The sequence below is a fragment of the Buteo buteo genome, chromosome 8 (assembly GCF_964188355.1).
Source record: "Buteo buteo chromosome 8, bButBut1.hap1.1, whole genome shotgun sequence".
In the NCBI taxonomy this organism is placed as follows: Eukaryota; Metazoa; Chordata; class Aves; order Accipitriformes; family Accipitridae; genus Buteo; species Buteo buteo.
Genome location: NC_134178.1, coordinates 37,578,361 through 37,597,022, shown reverse-complemented (window position 1 = coordinate 37,597,022; position 18,662 = coordinate 37,578,361). Strand labels below are relative to the sequence as shown.

Genomic DNA, 18,662 nt, shown 5'->3' with positions numbered 1-18,662 from the left:
ATTTGCTGGCCTGGAGACACAGGAGAATGGAAAAGGCAGAGGACTGGCGGAGAGGGAACAGAGAGGTAAGTGTCAGGCAGCAAGGAAGAGACTTGACAGATCTGTGCTGGCATTTTGTATTTATAAGCCATGTTGTGACTGATGAGCTCCACAATAAAATCCCTACTGACTGCAGAGGCTGCAAGAAATGACCAATTTTTGTTAGGGGGAGAAAGTACAAACAAAAGAGGGAGGGGGAGAAATCGTATTTCTCAGCTCCTCATCTAAGCAGTGTCTCCGGTACACGCTCAGAAAGGAAAAAGCTCTCCATCGCTCAGTGCTGTGCTGGCTCTCCGTGACGCAGAGGGAAGGTGACCAGCACGGCAAGAGCCATTCAGCATTTCGGAGCCTCGGGGAGTTTCTCCGTGTGCCGTTTTGTGCATACGGCCAGAGAGGAGAGGGGAGGTGGGGTGAGAAGTGAGCTTAGCCTCATTTCCAGCAAGCTGCAAGGACCTCAGCTGGCCTCTACCTCTTGTATCATGACGGGCTTTAAATTGGGGAATAGCTTTGGGATCCCGCTTCTCCTGATCAGGAGTGACAGTTCCCTGCTCGCAGGGACGTTTCTGAGAGAAATTAAATTGGTGTGTGTGCGAGCAGGTGTCGGAGGGGGAGGTGTTACTGCCGTGCTAGAGAAGTCATCCCAGCCTACATCCTAACCTATCATCCCACGGCATCCTCCTAACCGGCTGAAGAACACCCAAACGCGGGGATCGTTTTGAGGACAAGAGAGCTGGGATTCAGGGAGGCATCCTCAAGCGCCGGTGCAAAAGCAGCAGTCCCAGTTCCTCTGAGCAGTTTATTTGTTTCCAAGTCACTACCCCGGAGGTGACAACCCCCTTCCCCTGACTCCAGGGCAGAGCTAAGGTACACTAATGCCTCTGGTCTGCCATCAAAAGGGAAAGAGCTGTGTCAACACACAAAATGCTATTTGCTGACAGGTTGTTAGAGACGAAGGAGACACAGACAGGAGCAAGAATAAAAATAGACGTTCTCAAGTAAAAAATGGGAGAAAAGTGAGAAGATTGATTGTTTAAGTCACAAAAGACAGAAAAATGAAGGGAAAAGTAAAAAGACTATTAAATCGAATATGCCTGCCCTTTAGAATAGCATTGATAAAGGCTGGGGATGTGCAGTGTAAAGGTTGAGACATATCTAACCGAGGGTCGCATCCGATGAAACGATAATTTATGGTTAGAGAATAAAATAGACTGTTTGGATGATGTGGGTATCATTTTTAGACTATCAGGTATTAGCAGGCTGGAGGGAACACACATCACTAGATACATGAAGCAGGTGTCTGAAGACCATCCAGCTATAAAAGGGGAAAAAAAAAAAAAAAGTTCCTGTTTATTGCTTTGCTTGCTTCCCAATCCTCTCCTGCTTTGCTGTAGGGAAATCGAATGAAAAACTAAGTAATACAATATACATTCTGTGTTCCCCATTACAATTGACAATATGAGAAACAATACCTTAATGATGTCTTAGATTTTTAATGAAGATGCTTGTTAGGCTTCACAGTATAAATGCAAAAAAGATGTAGAGGTGTTTGTTCTCCAAACGTAGCCAGGTCAGGCTGGGGCAGAGAAGGTGAGCACGATTAAAAGAAACGAAAATGGTGAGAAAAACCTGGATAGTGACTGAACTAATCAAGAAAAGGATGATTATGCTGAATGAGCAGACTTCTCTAAATAGATATATTAATATTGTAAATTGTGTCAGCCAGTGCGGTGGCCCAGTCTCTTAGTGGCTGCATCTGTTTCTTTTCTATCAGCTGCAGAATCAAATATAGTCATTAGGAAACAGACGCATGCACTCTCATCTCCAGAGTGCATCATACCATACTAACTGGAGCCCACAAAAAATAGCTACATCATTCCCTCATTCTTTTGCAGTTCCCTAATTCTCCATTTTTTTGCCTGTCACTGACCAACTCTGCACATACCTGCTCTCTGAATCCTATGGAACTATTTCTTGAATTGCATTTTTTTCTGAAATGTTTTCTTCCAGTCCCATTCTATGCAGTTGCCTCTTTCCCCTCACCCCATCAAAAAGGGAGAAAAATGCAAATGCCAGAGTATAATTTACAAAGAGATACTGTTGAATCCTTCATCAGACGCCTTTGCTTGAAGCCTGTAATTGTAGTCTGTAGAAAGCCAAACCAAATTTGCTCACTCTGGAGAGCATTGTGTTGTAAAAAATTGAATTAAGCTTCTGCACTTTATAACGGGAATAGCTTTCTTTACCTGATGTAAAAGTGATTTGTATTATGTAATATATGTAATTACTATGAAATTATGTATTTGTAATATGGGATACCAGCCTCCAATGAGACACTAGGCATTGCAGCTTTTCCAGGGTGTCTCAAATGTTTGTTTTGGAGAAGGTGGTCAGCACAGCAGTCTTTTACCCAGTGTCCCAGCATCACTGAAGGAAAACCAGACTGTAATTAAATGAAAATGTGTACCCCCTTCTTGTAATCACTGAGAACACTGGGGTGGTTTTGAGGACTCTGCACCTTGCTTGTTTTTACAGATTCATGAGGGAAAGCCCGATGTGTGTGAAAAAGAATGTGACCTAGTGAGTTAGACTTGCTGCCGGTGTCCAGATATACCAACGATTGCACATGTGGCAACATTCGTGAGCATGACCACCTCTGTAAAATGGAAGTGACAGTTGCTCACCTTCATACATGTCTGAGAAGGACAGGGAAACACTCTGTCCTCTCTGAGTGTTTGGTATTATGGATAAAAGCAGTGGCTCTGCACTCCTGCCTAACAGTTTCCTCCCTAAGGCCCTCTGCAGTAGACGATGTTATTCTTAACGTCTCGCTGTCCGACCAGCACTTCACTGAAGGATGCTGTAGCTCAACATTACACATGGACACCTTTCTGCATTGAGGAATTAAGGCTTTGCTACCCTTTGTACCTGTTTTGATCCCAAGAAGCAGAAGTGTGTATGTGTACAAACCTGTATTACTGTGCGTGTTTGTGCTTACGTGTGTGTGTGTGAGAGAGAGAGATGATGATGATGATCATGAGCGCACCCTTCCTCCTTGGATTACTCTAGGGATTTTCTGCATGATGTGGTGAAGTTACTGTGAACTTCCACATGTCAGAGTTGGGATTTACATGGTGGCCAGTGGGCTTTACTTGTTAGTCCTCTGGGTTTTCTTTTTTCTTTTCATCAGATGGCAGACTCCTTTTCTTTTCTTTTTCTTTTCTTTTTCATTTTTCTTTTTCTTTTCTTTTTTCTTTTTTTTTTCTTTTTCTTTTCTTTTTCTTTTCGTTACTTTCTGCTGGCTTCCAAATAGCAAGTTTTATAGCCAGAAATTCCTGAAAGCTGACTTGGGTCTTCCTGAACTAGCCCAAAAAACTAATGTGTTGGCTGAGTTCACCACTAAGTTACATTTTTTTGCTGTCCTTTGGGGCCTAGAAGTAACCTGGCTTCCTGATGCAGGATATTTCTCCTAGCAGTGTAACTTCTTGCTTCGTCTTAGGTCTGACTGATTTGCTGTGATGGAGATTTGTTGCAGGAAAAACCATAGCTTCCTGGGTTTTATGAAGTTGGGCCAATTCACTGAAAATACGTCCCAAAGGAAATTACTCCCTTCTTCCTGAATTCTTTCTGTCTGCTATGAATTGTTCACCTTCAGGAATCCATTGTTCCCAATTTTGGAAATTTCTGCAACTTTCAAGTGACTTCACTCTATTGGAAGTAGCAGCTCCCCTTACCTCACTGTGCTTCTAGGACTTACCCTGTGAAGTTCCTGGCAGCTTCCTGCGCTTGAGTCACTGCCGTCCCATCGCAAGGGAGTTCTCCTCCTGCTTTGCATTAATATGCAGTTCCTAGTGTGAATCGGTTCTGTGTCTCAGGGATGTAGTGCAAGACCTTCAGAGAAAGGAGGAACCTGCTCAAGTCATGCTGCCAAAGTCAGCAGACTTTTCTTCCAAATAAAGAAAAAAGGGGAAAAAAACCCAGCAAACCACCCTGAAGAAACCACAAGCCAGTCAACTCTCTGAATTACGTGAGAAAGAGGACTACGATTTCAGAGAAGAGTGGAGTAACACCCTGACTACTGCTTGCAGCTTCCTTCAGCATGGGAGGGAAGTGTTGCTTGTAGTTAATCATAAGCGATAATTGGAAAACATATGTTACAGTTTCAGCCCTTTTGTGACAGAAAGCTTATAACTGAATTACATTTCCTGATGATACGAGTCAGGCACCAAGCAGCTCCCTTTATATAAACGTGCTCTGAGGTCAGCCTGCTTAGGTTATTTCATCCTTGAACTTCTTTACTACTTTCAGTACTGGCAGATACCTTTTCCTTCTCAAATCTCCGTCCTCGTTCAGCCTTTTCCCACCAGACGCCTATCCTCCTCTCCACTCCTTCTGTTCTCCTGTGGCAGTCCTTACCTCTTGCTTTCCATTGGTATCGCAACAGCCCTTCTTTCACATCCACTTCGTGTTATCCCTGCATGAGTGCATCTCAGATCTCTATGGCAATGCATTTCAAATTACTTTCCCACCTCTGCCTGCCTCCCTAGTGTCTGCCTTTCCAGATACCATTGCCAGTCACTTAAATTCATTGTGGCAAAAAACATATTCCTCTTTCCATGCTCCCTAGATGCATTACCTCGATTTTCCCCTCTCTTTAACTCTGCACCTTCAGGCCACTGCTAAATCCTAATCCTCATTCCTTCACAACTACAATTTGTCTTTCTACTCCCCAGTTCCCAAACCCACTGTATCAGTCTGGCATTGCCCAGGGGGAAGGTTTTGTTTAAGCAACACTTCTTGCTAGAAATGTGGAAGGCAAGTGTTTGGGTTTGACTTCTGTGGGACTCCAGAATGAATCTTCAGTCTACTAGTTAGGGGAAAATATTAAGTAAAAAAAAAAAAAACCACACACAACTTTTTCACTTGAACACAAAGTAAATTTAATCCAGCATTAGGTAGAGAATCCCACAATGTAATTTTAGAGTTCTGTTTTATAACATAAGGTGTTATAATAGGTATGGCCCCATTGCCAATATTAGTTGTACCACAGATGGATATATCATAAGAAAGAATGGGGAAGTTGCTTTTTCTCATTCAATGGTTTGAACTGGAGAAGTCGCTTTTTCTCATTCAGTGGTTTGAACTGTGCCCTAAGGCCCTGGTTCTTACTCCAGCAGATGTGTAGGTCACTGCCAGATAGCTCTGGGTTTGGTTGCTTGTTGCATTGTGCCATATGTCAGCTGCTGTGCCTGCGCAAAAGCTGATGCAAGCGTTTGCTCTCTCTTAAAGCCTCTGAGGTAATTCTCCCCTTATATGAACTATGTTTGGTTGCAATTTCACTGTTGAGCTTTGCAAAATTGAGCTGTAAAAAAAAAAAAAGAAAGAGGGTGGTAGCTGAGTCAAACGGGAAGTGGTGAACAGCAAGCAAAACAGCACCGTCTCCTGTTATCTCCTGATGCAGATGAACATCTTTGAGGCTGCTGTAGAAAGAGGAGTGAAATTAAAGTCTAGGGATTGTGTTAAGGGCCAGCAAGCAGTTCAGCATGCCTGTGGATGCTGCACTGAGCTCCCCAGAGAGACACATCTCTGAGCAAACACCTCCACTCTGTACTTTTTGGGACTGTTGTCTAATTTTGGGATGGGGTTTGAGACAGAATATGAGGCGGGGTTTGCTGGCAAACAGGTGAAGTGTGGGAACTGCGATGTACTTGGCTCTGAAAGGGACTTGGGCGTTCCTGGACCGGGAAATGTGAGGAAGAAGGAAAAGCAGCGCTGCACTGGGTAGTTACTGGTTGGCCAATGGGCTTAGTTAGGAGAAGGCAAGCCTCACTCTGCTTGCTAATGCATTAGCTGGGCATTGTTGCAGACTTTGGGAGACTCAAAAAGAAAATCTGTTCTAAAGCTGTGCCTGTGCTCTTCACACGCAATCTGCATTTCCTTTCAGAGGACCTTTCGGGTCTTTTTTTCCGACCCCGCCAAAAGGGTGTCTTATTTCCCTCATGACATTTTCTGAATTCCTCAGATCCTGACGAGAAGCCCAGCAGCGGCTGGGAGATCACAATGGTCCTGCAGCCCACCGATGCAAAAGCAGTGAGCTGCATGGCTGTGTGCCCCACGATCCCCACAACCCAAAGCAGCCGCCTCCTGTTCCCACTTTGGCAGCTCTGGCTGGATATTCCACTTTCATAAACAGCACCAGCTCGCTCTCTTACAACTGCAACCATTAAGCATATTTTTTTTCTTGCAGCCCAAAAGAAGTCCTCCACCTCCTGCAGATGTCCTCTTGAGTAGAGCTACAAGTCCTCATCTATTAATGCAGATTTATTAGCTGCATTCATCTACAGGTTTCAAAAGCCTCATGGTAAACTCACTTTTCCTCCCTCCTGCCCACGCAGCTAGGTGCTCCTAGAGAAGGAAAAATTTAGATTGGCAACTGCTTACTGAGATGCTTCCTATTATTTTGCTTATCTTTCTGTAAGTGTGTTCAGAGCAAATGTTTAGTACGCTGCAGATAACGTAGTTACCGATAATGGATCCTTGCTGCTAGGGGACGTGCAGTGATTTACCTTCATCAAATTAAATCAGAACAGGTGTTGCCAGCTCACTTCCGAATCAGAAGGTGAGCAGGTGCCACTAAGTTGCATCTGGCAGCGGGAGCAAACAAATCTAGGCCAGAGAATTGTTGAATGAGATGATTTTTAATTTGGTGCACAACCTATGCAATTAGAAGCAGCTTTCCAAGGGTTCTTCTGCACACCCCTCTCGTTCCTATTTATGAAACAGTGACAGAGGGACACTGTCAGAAAACAGTATTTGGATTAGAGAGCACTGCGAATATTGCCTCTGACAGTTAAGGTATTTTCTTTGTTAGGGAGCCACGCATGTAGATATGCTCTGAAGTGAGTTTCCTCATTTTGGAAAGGTTGAGGAGGGGAGTCCGCTGGGGCAGAGAAGGGGCAGTTTATGACACGCTGCAGTGATTCCAGAAATCAGTAGCTGTGGGTTTGTTTCTACATTGCAAACTGCCTCCTGTAAGAATGAAACTTTGCTGCAGAGACGGAGGGTTTTTCTTAGGAATGCTCTGACACTGCATCGCAGTTTATGGGTGGAGATCTGGTGGTGTCAGGGCTAGACATAAAATGAGACCTGTGTTTCTTCCTTAGAAGAATACCTCGGGCCACTGCTTTGGTAGTGAGCAGAGTGTTTGTATCTGACCCTCCGTATTTGGCTAAGATCAGTGTTTTTGAAAGCATGGATTCAGTCCTCTCCCGGCTGCATGTAAAAGCATTTTTGAGTAAGTCATTTTCAACCAAACAGTGCTCAGCCAGGGCAGTAAATCACACAAACAATGTTAATCACTTTTTGGTCATGTTTAATGGCCTTAAATTGCCTTAGAAATTGCTTCACCTAATTTTATTTCACTGGGGCTCTACAAGGGGTCCAGCTGCAAATAACCACTCTCAGAATCAAGGCTGAATTACTGCAAATACCTCGGTAAAGGTAAGAAGGCAGATCCTCTGATCATATAAATTGGTGCAGCCCTGCTGATGTCTGTGATGTTATGGTGATTGATACCAGCAGGGCTATAATACAGCTAAAGTAAATGGTCTGCAGTTTTAAATGCCTGCTGCTAATGGGTCCCATGGTAAATCAATGGCTGACTTGTTAGTTTCTCTTTAAAATGGACTCAGAAGGTACATTAATGGGGGAAAAAAAACAGCTTAGCAGAGCAGTGGCCAATATAGGTAGCACTGTAGCCAATAGAGTTCACATTTGCATTTAGACATAGGGCCTGATTTGTTACCATAGCAGATGCTTGTGCCACTACAAGACAGGTTTAACATAAAGCCTGATCCCTAGACCAGCCCAGCTGCTGCTCTGGTTGACACAAGTGGAGGATCCGACTTTCTATGATTGGAATCTTACCTCTATGTCTCTGGGCTCTTGACAATTAAAGCCTGCAATAACTTCATTTCTACTTTTCAGCCATCTTAAAGCGAGTCAAGAAACAGATGGCCTTGAGTAGCCTTCCAGTGGAACTGGAGGAGAGAAAATGCTACTGAACCTGGGTGGGAATGAGCTTCCTCACCCCGTCAGGGTTTTCAAGAATTCCAGGTTTTTTCCTATGTCACACCAGGGATGAAAGGTCCTTTTAAAACTTGGATGGATGAAAACCTCCAAAATAAAATCAAGATGGGGCCAAACTAAATATTTTACTTTAATAATGTTCAAAGAGTATATATTGATTGTGACCTTTCTAAGCAGTTGCCTCTTTTTAGTACAAAAGGAACGTGGGGTTTTCACTTGTTTCCTTCAATTAGAAAATAAAACTTTTCACTTTAAAAAATGCCAAAACAGCAGTTCTTGATCATTCAAAGGTTCTTTTGAATTTTTTTTTAAAGCTGAGAGACTTGTTGAAAACAAACCTTTGCCATCAATCAGTTTCAGTTTTGACAGATGACTGCTTTTTTTTCATTGTGGGTGGAGGGAGAAGAAAAGTTTAGTCCAAAAATTCTTGACCACTTCTAGCAATTTTTACCTCAGCTTTGAAAACCTGCTGCCTTACATAGGTTTCAGCCCAGTTAAATGAGGCTGCACCAGGCAATGGAGATGCAGGAAGTGCTTTTTTTTTTTTTCCTTAGCTCATTTTTAAATGAATACTTTAATCTTTTTTTTTTTTTTATCAGTGACCAACATGATTTATAGAGCCTCTAAGTGATTTATATTCTGTTTGCATGATTTAGTGTCCTGAGTGAATGCAGTTTGGTTGAAAATGGCTTAATGAAAAATGGTTCCTTTATAGCATAGATGGAGCTTAATCCGTGTTTTCAAAAATCATTCTGATTAAAGCCTTTTAAGGATCAGACCAAGGCACTGTCTGTTGCCAAGGTATCTGCTAGAAATGTGGTTCCCAGGGAAAAACCTAAAGGCTTTACGTCATGAAAGAAGAAAGAGTTACTTTCTGAAATATGGTGGTGATGAGACAACTTTATGGATTTCCAGCTCAGACAGATAGCAACACAGCAAGGCTTTAAGGGGAAAGCAGGGAAATAAAAACAACCTGATTAAAAAATTAAGAAAAACCACAGCTAAGACCAGCTCACTTGGTACCTTATGCTAATTAAGATCACTGCCTTTATCCTAGTTGTTCAAAGTCTATACATCTGGCCCTGAGGAGAGGATGTGGAGGTCCTGCCCGAAGACAGGTTTCCTGCCCCAAGTTTCTGGGCAGCTGTCCTCAGGTGGGTGCTCGAAACTTTCAAATCGTTTGGGGTAAGTTTTTAAAGAAATGAGCTGCAGCGAAGACGACTTTGTCAGGCGGTGGTGATTAGCGACGCATTTTATTTAAAAGTGCATCATCTTCATTTAAGTGTTTGTTTACAACATTTCTCTGCTAAATGCTACAAATATTGAATGGTTCCTTGAAGGCATTTGGGCTCCATGAAGTGAAATGGAGTTAGAGGATTTATAGTTTCCCTTCTGTTGGAGGCTGTTCTACAAGGTAGGCTTTTTAGGCACACGATATACCCTACACTCAACAAAGATTTTACTTTTTTTGATGGTACAGGCCAAAGTCTGAGGAAAACCGAGCAATTACAGTTCTTCAGCTGTGCCCACCGACAGCACATTGGCTACAGGGGCTTCAGCACAATGCAGCACCTGATGCTGGCACATTTTCGTGATCGTCCCCCATGAGCAGTGTTCCCTACCTGCTGGTTTTATTTTTGCGCGCCAATTTGATGATGCAGGTAGGTTTCTATTTTTTTTTTCTCATTGTTTTCAGGTCAGACAGTCGCACATGGATGTTATAAGCTTACATCTGCTTTTGATCCAGCCAATATAAACTGTAACTTAACTTCTCTCAAATAAACCACATATCTGTGTATAGCATGATGATACTTTTAAGAGATGCTGCAGAAAAGACTGTGTCAGGAAGCAAAGCTTCCAGAACCTGGCTCTCTGAAGCACGGGAGCAATATTCCCTGCTCGCAGGGGCTGCCCTGCTGTGCAGCTTTGGCAGAGGCTTTGCAAGCACAGTGGCCCTTCTAACACCACAGCCAAAATATTCTCTTTTTTCTGGACTTTCCTGGAGAGAAATATAAGACCCTCTTCTCTTCCCACACCAGTGGTGAGCCTTTGGGTCCACTGGGTACATGTCACTGGGCATGGGCATGTTAATCTGTATGTGCCTTTAGAGCTGATCTGATCTGCACATATGCATAAGACAAGACAGCCCCATGTTTCCAGATGTTTAGCAAACACTGCTGGGTATCCAAAAACCACAGAAAAATGGCTTGAGACCCCCAGCTGCTTTAGCTCAGAATTTCCAGCTGGAAAAAAGAAGATTTGACTGGGGAAACGTGGGGGGATGGCACATTGTCCTACCTCACCCTTGTGCCATCCATGCCACATAAAGGCACTCTTGCCAGAGTTATATCACTCGTAATCAGGGTGTGACCATGTGCCCAAAGACACCCAAGTAGCAAAACACGGGTGAACGTGCCCAAACCCTACTCCTCCCTCTGCAAACAGTACAATGCTCCTGAGGTATGTTAGGTGTCAGCTGCACACTGCCCCACTTACCTCAAATTCGTACTTCAGCTCCAGGTAATGAAGGTCATTGTTCCCTACTCTGTACACTGATTTCTGCTTCTGCAGCAGTTTGGAGAAGGGGCTGCATTGCCAGCTGCAGAGGGGCAACCGTCTGCCAGTCATACCTGCTGCTTTTCCAACCGGTGTCTTGCTCACCCAGCTGTAAATCAGAGTGGTTCTGCTGAAGAAGAGTAATGTGCAGCAGGTAACAGGAATAGACCAAGACTTCGTGATTATTATTTTCTTCACAGCCTCGTACCTTATTTTGTCACTTGCATCTCCACAAAGTGCTTCAGAGCGGAGCTCTCGGAAAGAGTGTTAAGTATGTGCATTTCATATTGTGGTGGCGCGAATGATTACACAGGGTGCAAGTGGTAAAGAGAGGCTGGGGTTTGCGTTTACACTTGTTTTACACTGTTTTCTATTGTTTTTACACTGCCTCACCCTTCAGCAACCGGACTTGGGTGACTCTTGGTGCACGTGAAGGGAAACTCAAAGGCAGATGGTAGAATTACAGTGGCAGGTCAGACATCTGAGGCACTTTTGTGTGGTCAGGGGAGGAGGACGGTCAGGCACGAAGGTGAATTTTCCACAGGTAACCGGAATAAGCAATGACTAGGAGGGATTAAATGTCGAAGAGGGCATTGTCTTCTAAGCTGGCTAGTGAAACAATGACTAAACCATAAAAACATTTCAAAGAAGTTTTATCTTAGCATGCAATGTATAGGCCCCAATTCAGAGAAATGCCCTAAGACGCATGGTTGCTGCTCTCTGAGCAAATGTTGAGGTGCTGTCTTCAGTAAGGATGAAGGCACCTGCCTCAGTGCTGTCCTGAGGAGAGCCGTCGATGATGAAGCAAACAGTGAGATTATTTTCCCTGAGGCAGCAGAACTTTCATTCACTTTTCACCTTCTTTTTCAACAGCCTGTTTATTTTCATTGAGCACTGACTTGAATTCTTGTGTTTTGGCAATAACAGGCTTGACCGTTCCTCGGCTTGTTCTCCCCCACCACTGCCACCTCTGAAGCTAAGTCTGTTTTTTGTACTTTCTCTGTTTGGAAGTGGGGGAGTGGAGGAGTTGCTGACAGAGGTTGCTGGTGATGGTTACTAAATGTGTCTGCTTGGTTGAAAATAAGGAAGGATACAACAAATGTTAAAGGAAACAAAATGGATTATTTGTTATTCCTGGGGGGATTCTGTACTTAAAGCGATGCCCCAGAAACCCAACTGGAATGTTAAATGCAAGCCAAAGGCCCCCCACAAGCATGTCAGCAGAGAAAAGCTCCTCACAGTGAGGGCCTTTGAAAATTAGAACTGAAAAATAATATTCTATAAAAAGAAAAATTCTCCTAAGAAAGCAGAAAGCAAGGAAATTAAAAGCACAATAGGCACTGGCCACAGTACTTAGGTTGTGAAGGGTCTGTCAAGCAAAATGCTGTTAACACAAAACCCTGACTTTTTTCACTGTACAAATATACATGCACACACTTTACTAAGAGTGGCCTTAAGTTTGCCTGGAGATCACCAACTGAGTTTTTAAATTAACACAGGGGTGCTCACACCGCCGTGCACCACCCTAACGGCCTTCTAGAAAAGTGCTCTCTGCATTCAGAAAAGGAAGCGTGGGTGCTTTCTGTCTCCATTTCTTTCTCCCCCCAAAATGTAAAGAAATCTAAGAAAACATTAGGGAGAAGAACAGGTGCCAGACAGGATTCTGCAAAATGATATTAGGGTTTTTTTCCCCTCTGCTTTTGAGGTTCTGTCCCTCTCCTCGTCCTCCTCCTCCTCCTTCATCCCAGGTGATCCACATTGTCCTACGTGGCAGAGCACTGTGTTTAGTAAAGGGTCATCTTGCTGTGTTGATTTAAACACCAGCAAGGCTCTGCCCCATTAAATTCAGCAAGGATTCATCAGCAAGATACAAAGGGCAGGGACCTTTCCTTTACGGGCCAGAGGATCAGCATGACCTAAACACAAAGCGGTGGAATGACGGACCTGGACAGTTATTCTTACTCTAAAAGTAGACATAGCATTAACAGGAGTTGTACTGACTTATTACATTGCTGGTGTGCTCCAAACCCCCTCTGTGTGTGAGAAAATGAACCATCTTTGTGTTTGCTCATTCATAAGCCTCCTTGCTGAGATTGTTGATGAGTTTACCAGATGATGCCAGTTCAGGTGTTATGTCAGTGACCAGACATCTGGATTGGCCATGACAATCCCCAACTAATGCAGCTTGTCCCAGAGTCCTGAAGGAAGTTTTTGAACATGGCCTTGTTCTGGGTTTTTCTTCTGGGCACAGGCCTTTTCTTAATTTTTTCTCTCAAGCTACTATGAAAAGCATTTATACATTTTCAGAGGGTTGAACAGAATGACAGAAGGCACATGAAAACCCTGTCCTAGCCTCAGTGTCAGATCCCACAACTGGCAGGTAAAGGGGAGAAAGGGGATTCTTCCCATTATGTGGTCTGGTGCCTCCCATCCATCCCCTGTTAAAAAAAAAAAAAAAAAAATCTTGTTAGACTATATTAGTCTCTGTTCTATTAAAAATATCTATACTATAAGTTTGACTTTCAATTGAGAGAAAATGAAAGGGTCCATAAAAGAGAGATGTATTGGCTGCCAACGACTGAGTGCAAAACGGGTGTCACGTCTGCAGACAGGCAGATTATTTTCAGGCAGAAGTGAAAGTCGGTCACCAGATGCACCATAAGGATGATGACTGTGGATCTGAACAGATGCCTACCAAGAAATGAACTGACACCATCGATCCATTTGGTAAGAGTCATGAACAAGGCTTCAAATTGCAGGGATGTTTTGTTATTGACGGAATCGAATCAGTTGATAGAGCTTTTACGATGCCTGCTCTCCATTTGCAACCACCTGATGACTCGTCTGGATCACGAGAATTTGTGTAACTATGAACTCAGTGACTTCAGTCTAAAATAAATGATGGGGGGACTAGGGGGGTGCTAATACCTGTAAAATAATGCTTTAGTAACTTAGACTGATTCCTCAGATTTGCAAATTAATGCGGGCATTCTGGATAGAAAGACTGGTTAACTGTCCTCTTCATCCCAGTTATTTCTAAGAGTCTAAACCAGGATATTAGGATCGTGTCATGTGGAAGACATGATACTCCAGAACCATAATGACTCTTTTTATATGAAATGAAGCATTTTTCAAACTTTTTTTGTGCATCAGCTCAAATTTGTCCTAGAACTTGACATGGAAAACGTACTGAACAGTAAAATGTCTTCAGTAGTATAAAATGATGTATCTATTCAACAACCTCCTAGTAGGTCTAAACACAAGCTTTTTATCCATTTTTTAGTGTTTGGAATTGAGCTGTTTATGCAGGCTTATCGTTCGTGAACTAAACTTGGCATGTCTTCATCTGCAGAACTCTGAAATTGGTCAGAGTTTTTTAATAAAGTAGGTAAGTATTCGGACAGTTGATGTCCTAGGAAATGTGAGGGTCCTTAAAGAAAAGCTGTTAGTTGTTCAGTGAAATGAATCAATACTCTGCCAAATCTGTAATGAATCAACACCCCAGCGTGAGGTTAGGAGTATCCATATTCTACAAACTCTGCGGTGTGTTGTCTTTTGGAGCAGGCTTAAAACCCGTGAATAAGCTGACTATTAGTCATTAAAGAACCCCAGGGAACTTTAAGCATAGATATCTTGTAACAGATGGTCTGGGCAAAATTCTAATTCATTCCTTATATTCATCTGCTGGTGTAAATCAGCATTGCTGCTTGGCTTTGGTAATACAGTAGGGATTTGCCTCAAAAGGCTCCCTGGCTGTGCTTGCCTAAATGGTCCCCTGTTTTGACTGGATATGCTATTCCTCTTCCCTTCCTCTACTGCAAACGGACAGCAGCTTCCAGCGTCTGCATTTACAGCTGATGGGAATTGAGGAGTGTATCTTTTGAAGGTCTCCTTCTTACCCGTGGTCCAGTTATCTGCCTAATTTTCTACATGCTGTGGGAACTTCCACAGGAAAAAATGATACAAGTACAAAGGCATGATCACCTGACCTTAAAGCAAGCTGTTTTTCTTTATACACTGGTAGGAAAATACAGGGCTGAAGTGAATGTCAAGTTCTACTAAATCACAATGCTAGCATTTTAATACTCATCCTGGTGTATATAATTCAGCAAATTGCAGAGCAGTGCATAGTCAGGCTTCAAATCTCACTTACTGCTACTGAAAAAGTGTCACTCATAAGAAACTACCTAACTGCTAGTTACTGTGCCAGAGTATCTAAGATGTACAATTAATTATGGGGTAATAATTATAGTATCTCAGATACTTTTGCTGATAACGGAGCTTGACTTTTCAATAGCTGGTACTTCTCTGATGTGGTGATACCCAACTAGACCACTGAGAACCCTCTGAAGATAAAGCAACCTACGTGCAATTTGGTGATAAACCATCACTTAGCATTCAAAGTGTAGCCTTCTGAGGCTTAGGCATAACGTGGTGTTATCTGGCATTTTCTGCCATTGCAGAAGTCCCTAGAGAGTCTTTCCAACACTTCCCAAGAGAATAAGTAGTTTAGAGGCATTACCTACAACCTAGCTTAGACCTGCTTCACTGCACCAAGGGAGCTGACCCTTTCACAAGTACATACTAGTTATAGGGATTATGTAGGCTTATTCTACAGCCACTTTTCCTTTCCTCTCAGGTTTATGATGTATTTTGTCCTTTTTTCTTGTTGCTTCAATGAAATAATACCAAGCTTCTGTTTTAATATTTCCTAAATAAATCCTAACTCAAATACAAAAATTCAGGATAATCACTTGATTGTTTTAACACATGTTCATCATTCATTATTTTTGAGTACCTTAGATAAGATTTATAGGTTCAGTAGCCTGGTGGGGAGGGGAGTGAAGAGTCATGTAATGCCTAGATCAAGCTGTTTGTTACATGGAATTTGAAAAGCAGTACCTTTCTCATGAGTGCTTCATGACATGGATCTTTAGATAGACTGGATGTGCCTAAAGCAGATGATTAGCAACCTTTCATATACCCTTAGTTTTACTTTTTTTCTTGCAAAAGGAAGAGGAGGAGGTTGAAGATGATGAAGATGAATGGATCCTTTGGGGGTGAAGAAGCCACTGAAGATCAGGAGGGAGGCTTCCTGGAATCAGGTTATTTATGAAACTCAGACACCACAATGTAATGTTCAGGAACCAGAATTCCCACTTGTCTTGTGGGCCTTTGCTTATTTTGGGGGTTGTTTTTCCCTGAGTGAGGTGCCAGAACCTCCCTTTGCCAGCAGACGGTCCTCAAATCTTCATTTGCCACACAGTTCACAATGCTATTAGCCTCTCATACGTGGAGCCCACACCCCTCACTTTGCCCCTGCTAACTGCTCCCCATGACACCCCTAACCAGCATGGCCTGTTGTCCCTTTTCTTTTCAGTCTGGCATGACAGCATTTGCAGTACCCAGTACCTCGTTCCTCCAGCCCTTTCTTTGGCCTCTTGTTGTTGGAACCATGTGGAGTCTGTTTTGACGAAGAAGATTCAGGCACAGGCATTTAAATCACCTTTCCTTTTTTTTTTTTTTTTTTCCCCCCAAGCAGAATTTTATGCAGTGTTTTTATGCAGGCCAATGTTTGCTTCTCTCTCACTAATAATTCTTTGGACTCTAGCTAACAATTTACAGTTAAGCTAATGATAAGAAATATCATCCTAGCATTTCTCAGGTGAATGGATGGGCTCACTGTAGATCACCAATCCTGTTCTCATGGCAGCACATTCAGCAACAGCTGCAGTGCATGCTTCCCCCTTGGTAGGACCTCTTTTACATGGCCCACTCCTAGGACCAACACACTATCTCACATGAGGGCTACCTTCAGATGAGCAGAAAGATTGGAAATGGAAAATCCACAAATGCAAGTCCTGGACTGGTATGATGTTCTGGCAGTAGCAAAGCAAAACGATACTCTAGTGGGGCATTGCATGGATGCAACAAGAAATCATTTTATCAATGATTTGGATGAGGGGATTGAGTGCACCCTCAGCAAGTTTGCAGATGACACCAAGTTGGGAGGGAGGGTCGATCTGCTGGAGGGTAGGAAGGCTCTACAGAGGGATCTGGACAGGCTGGATCGGTGGGCTGAGGCCAATCGTATGAAGTTCAACAAGGCCAAGTGCCGGGTCCTGCACTTGGGTCACAACAACCCCATGCAGCGCTACAGGCTTGGGGAAGAGTGGCTGGAAAGCTGCCTGGCAGAGAAAGACCTGGGGGTGCTGGTTGACAGCCGGCTGAATATGAGCCAGCAGTGTGCCCAGGTGGCCAAGGGGGCCAACGGCATCCTGGCCTGTATCAGAAATAGTGTGGCCAGCAGGAGCTGGGAGGTGATCGTCCCCCTGTACTGGGCACTGGTGAGGCCGCCCCTCGAGTCCTGTGTTCGGTTTTGGGCCCCTCACTACAGGAAAGACATGGAGGTGCTGGAGCGTGTCCAGAGAAGGGCAACCAAGTTGGTGAGGGGCCTGGAGCACAAGTCTTATGAGGAGCGGCTGAGGGAGCTGGGGCTGTTTAGTCTGGAGAAGAGGAGGCTGAGGGGAGACCTTATCGCTCTCTACAACTACCTGAAGGGGGGTTGTAGTGAGGTGGGTGCTGGTCTCTTCTACCAAGTAACTAGTGATAGGACAAGAGGAATTGGCCTCAAGTTGCGGCACAGGAGGTTTAGGTTGGATATTAGGAAAAATTTCTTTACTGCAAGGGTTGTCAGACATTGGAATAGGCTGCCCAGGGAAGTGGTTGAGTCGCCAGCCCTGGAGGTATTCAAAAAGCACGTAGATGGTGTACTCCATAACATGGTTTAGTAACATGGTTTAGAGGGCATGGATGATGGTTGGACTCAATGATCTTGAAGGCGTTTTCCAACCTAAATGATTCTAATTCTACTGTTTTCTCCAGGATGGTGTTTGGCACCAGAAAGGAGGGAGGGTACTACCTACTCCTGCTTTATCACACTAGCTTTTATACCTAATTATTATAAATTGCTATGCATCATAAGAGATGTATCAGTAGCACAAAAGTTGCTCATACCATTCTTCTCTTCATTCATGGCACTGTTCTGTGAGGGCCAGCAGACCTTCCAGAGGCAAGATGAAGTTCACCCAGGAAGACTGAACGTTAAATAAATTTCACAGTATTATTTTTATTACTGTAGTGCATGGAAGTTGTAGTAATAGAACAGACCCCCACTGTGTTACAGACCTTACAAACAGAGTACAAAAAGACAGTGTTTTCCCCAAAGAGTTTAAAACTAATTAGCCTTCTCCATTCCGGACATGGTCTCTGTACCTACAGCAAAGAAAAATCTTGTTTGCTTATTTATTTTGCCTGATTCAATTTAGAATAGACAGCTCAGTTTATTTTTCCGTTAAAAAGATGATGCCAAACTCAGTGCTAACATACATGAACTACAACCCCTCTGTTTTTAATAGGGTAGGAAGGAGGTAAATGCTTGTGATTAATTTGGCTCATCCTGGTTGAAAAGCAATAAAGATTTGTCTTAACTGGCCATAAGTAGAGTGGATATTTTAAACACAAGCAAGCTACCTCTCAAGCCGTGGGTGATATATTATCTGGAATATGGTATGAAAAATTAGCCAACACATTTACCATACCCTCTAGGAAGCCCTGTGATTAAATTTAACATAGCTGACCTTGTTGTCCTCAGTCTAATGAGCCAGAATGGAAAGAAATGTCCTTGATCCAGCTGGTGTTTTCTAGTGTCAGACTCTAGTCTTATATAATTTATCCACCTTAACCCCACCAGTGGTGCAATTGCTTAATGCACTGGCCTGTCACCTTTCAAATGGGATTTTTGGTCTGCTTGGTGTAATATGAAATTAGACTCAACTGTTTGCAAAGGCAACAATACGTGGCTTCAGCCTAAGAAAGAAAAGTCTGGGTTTTGCTCTGAGACCTGTATTGATACAAAGGTGAGAGCTGGCCACTACCCAATACAATGAATTTTGTTTCAGAAGTGGATGGAAGCATCTTGA

General features: G+C 43.3%; 3 long non-coding RNA genes across 4 annotated transcripts in view; all 3 read left to right on the top strand.

The window, feature by feature from the left end:
* Positions 1 to 6,368, top strand: part of LOC142033787 (uncharacterized) — a 304,258-nt gene extending 297,890 nt beyond the window's left edge. For both annotated transcript variants that reach the window (XR_012651333.1, XR_012651334.1), the window contains exon 5: positions 6,284 to 6,368. This is a non-coding gene — a long non-coding RNA (uncharacterized LOC142033787). The remainder of the gene's footprint in view (positions 1 to 6,283) is intronic.
* Positions 6,369 to 8,335: 1,967 nt separating this feature from the next.
* Positions 8,336 to 12,689, top strand: LOC142033788 (uncharacterized). Its single transcript, XR_012651335.1, has 4 exons — positions 8,336 to 9,278; positions 9,605 to 9,785; positions 10,696 to 10,834; positions 11,608 to 12,689. It is a non-coding gene; the product is annotated as an uncharacterized LOC142033788 (long non-coding RNA).
* A 589-nt stretch (positions 12,690 to 13,278) lies between these two features.
* Positions 13,279 to 15,788, top strand: LOC142033786 (uncharacterized). Its single transcript, XR_012651332.1, has 3 exons — positions 13,279 to 13,407; positions 13,964 to 14,068; positions 15,694 to 15,788. It is a non-coding gene; the product is annotated as an uncharacterized LOC142033786 (long non-coding RNA).
* Positions 15,789 to 18,662: the final 2,874 nt, after the last annotated feature.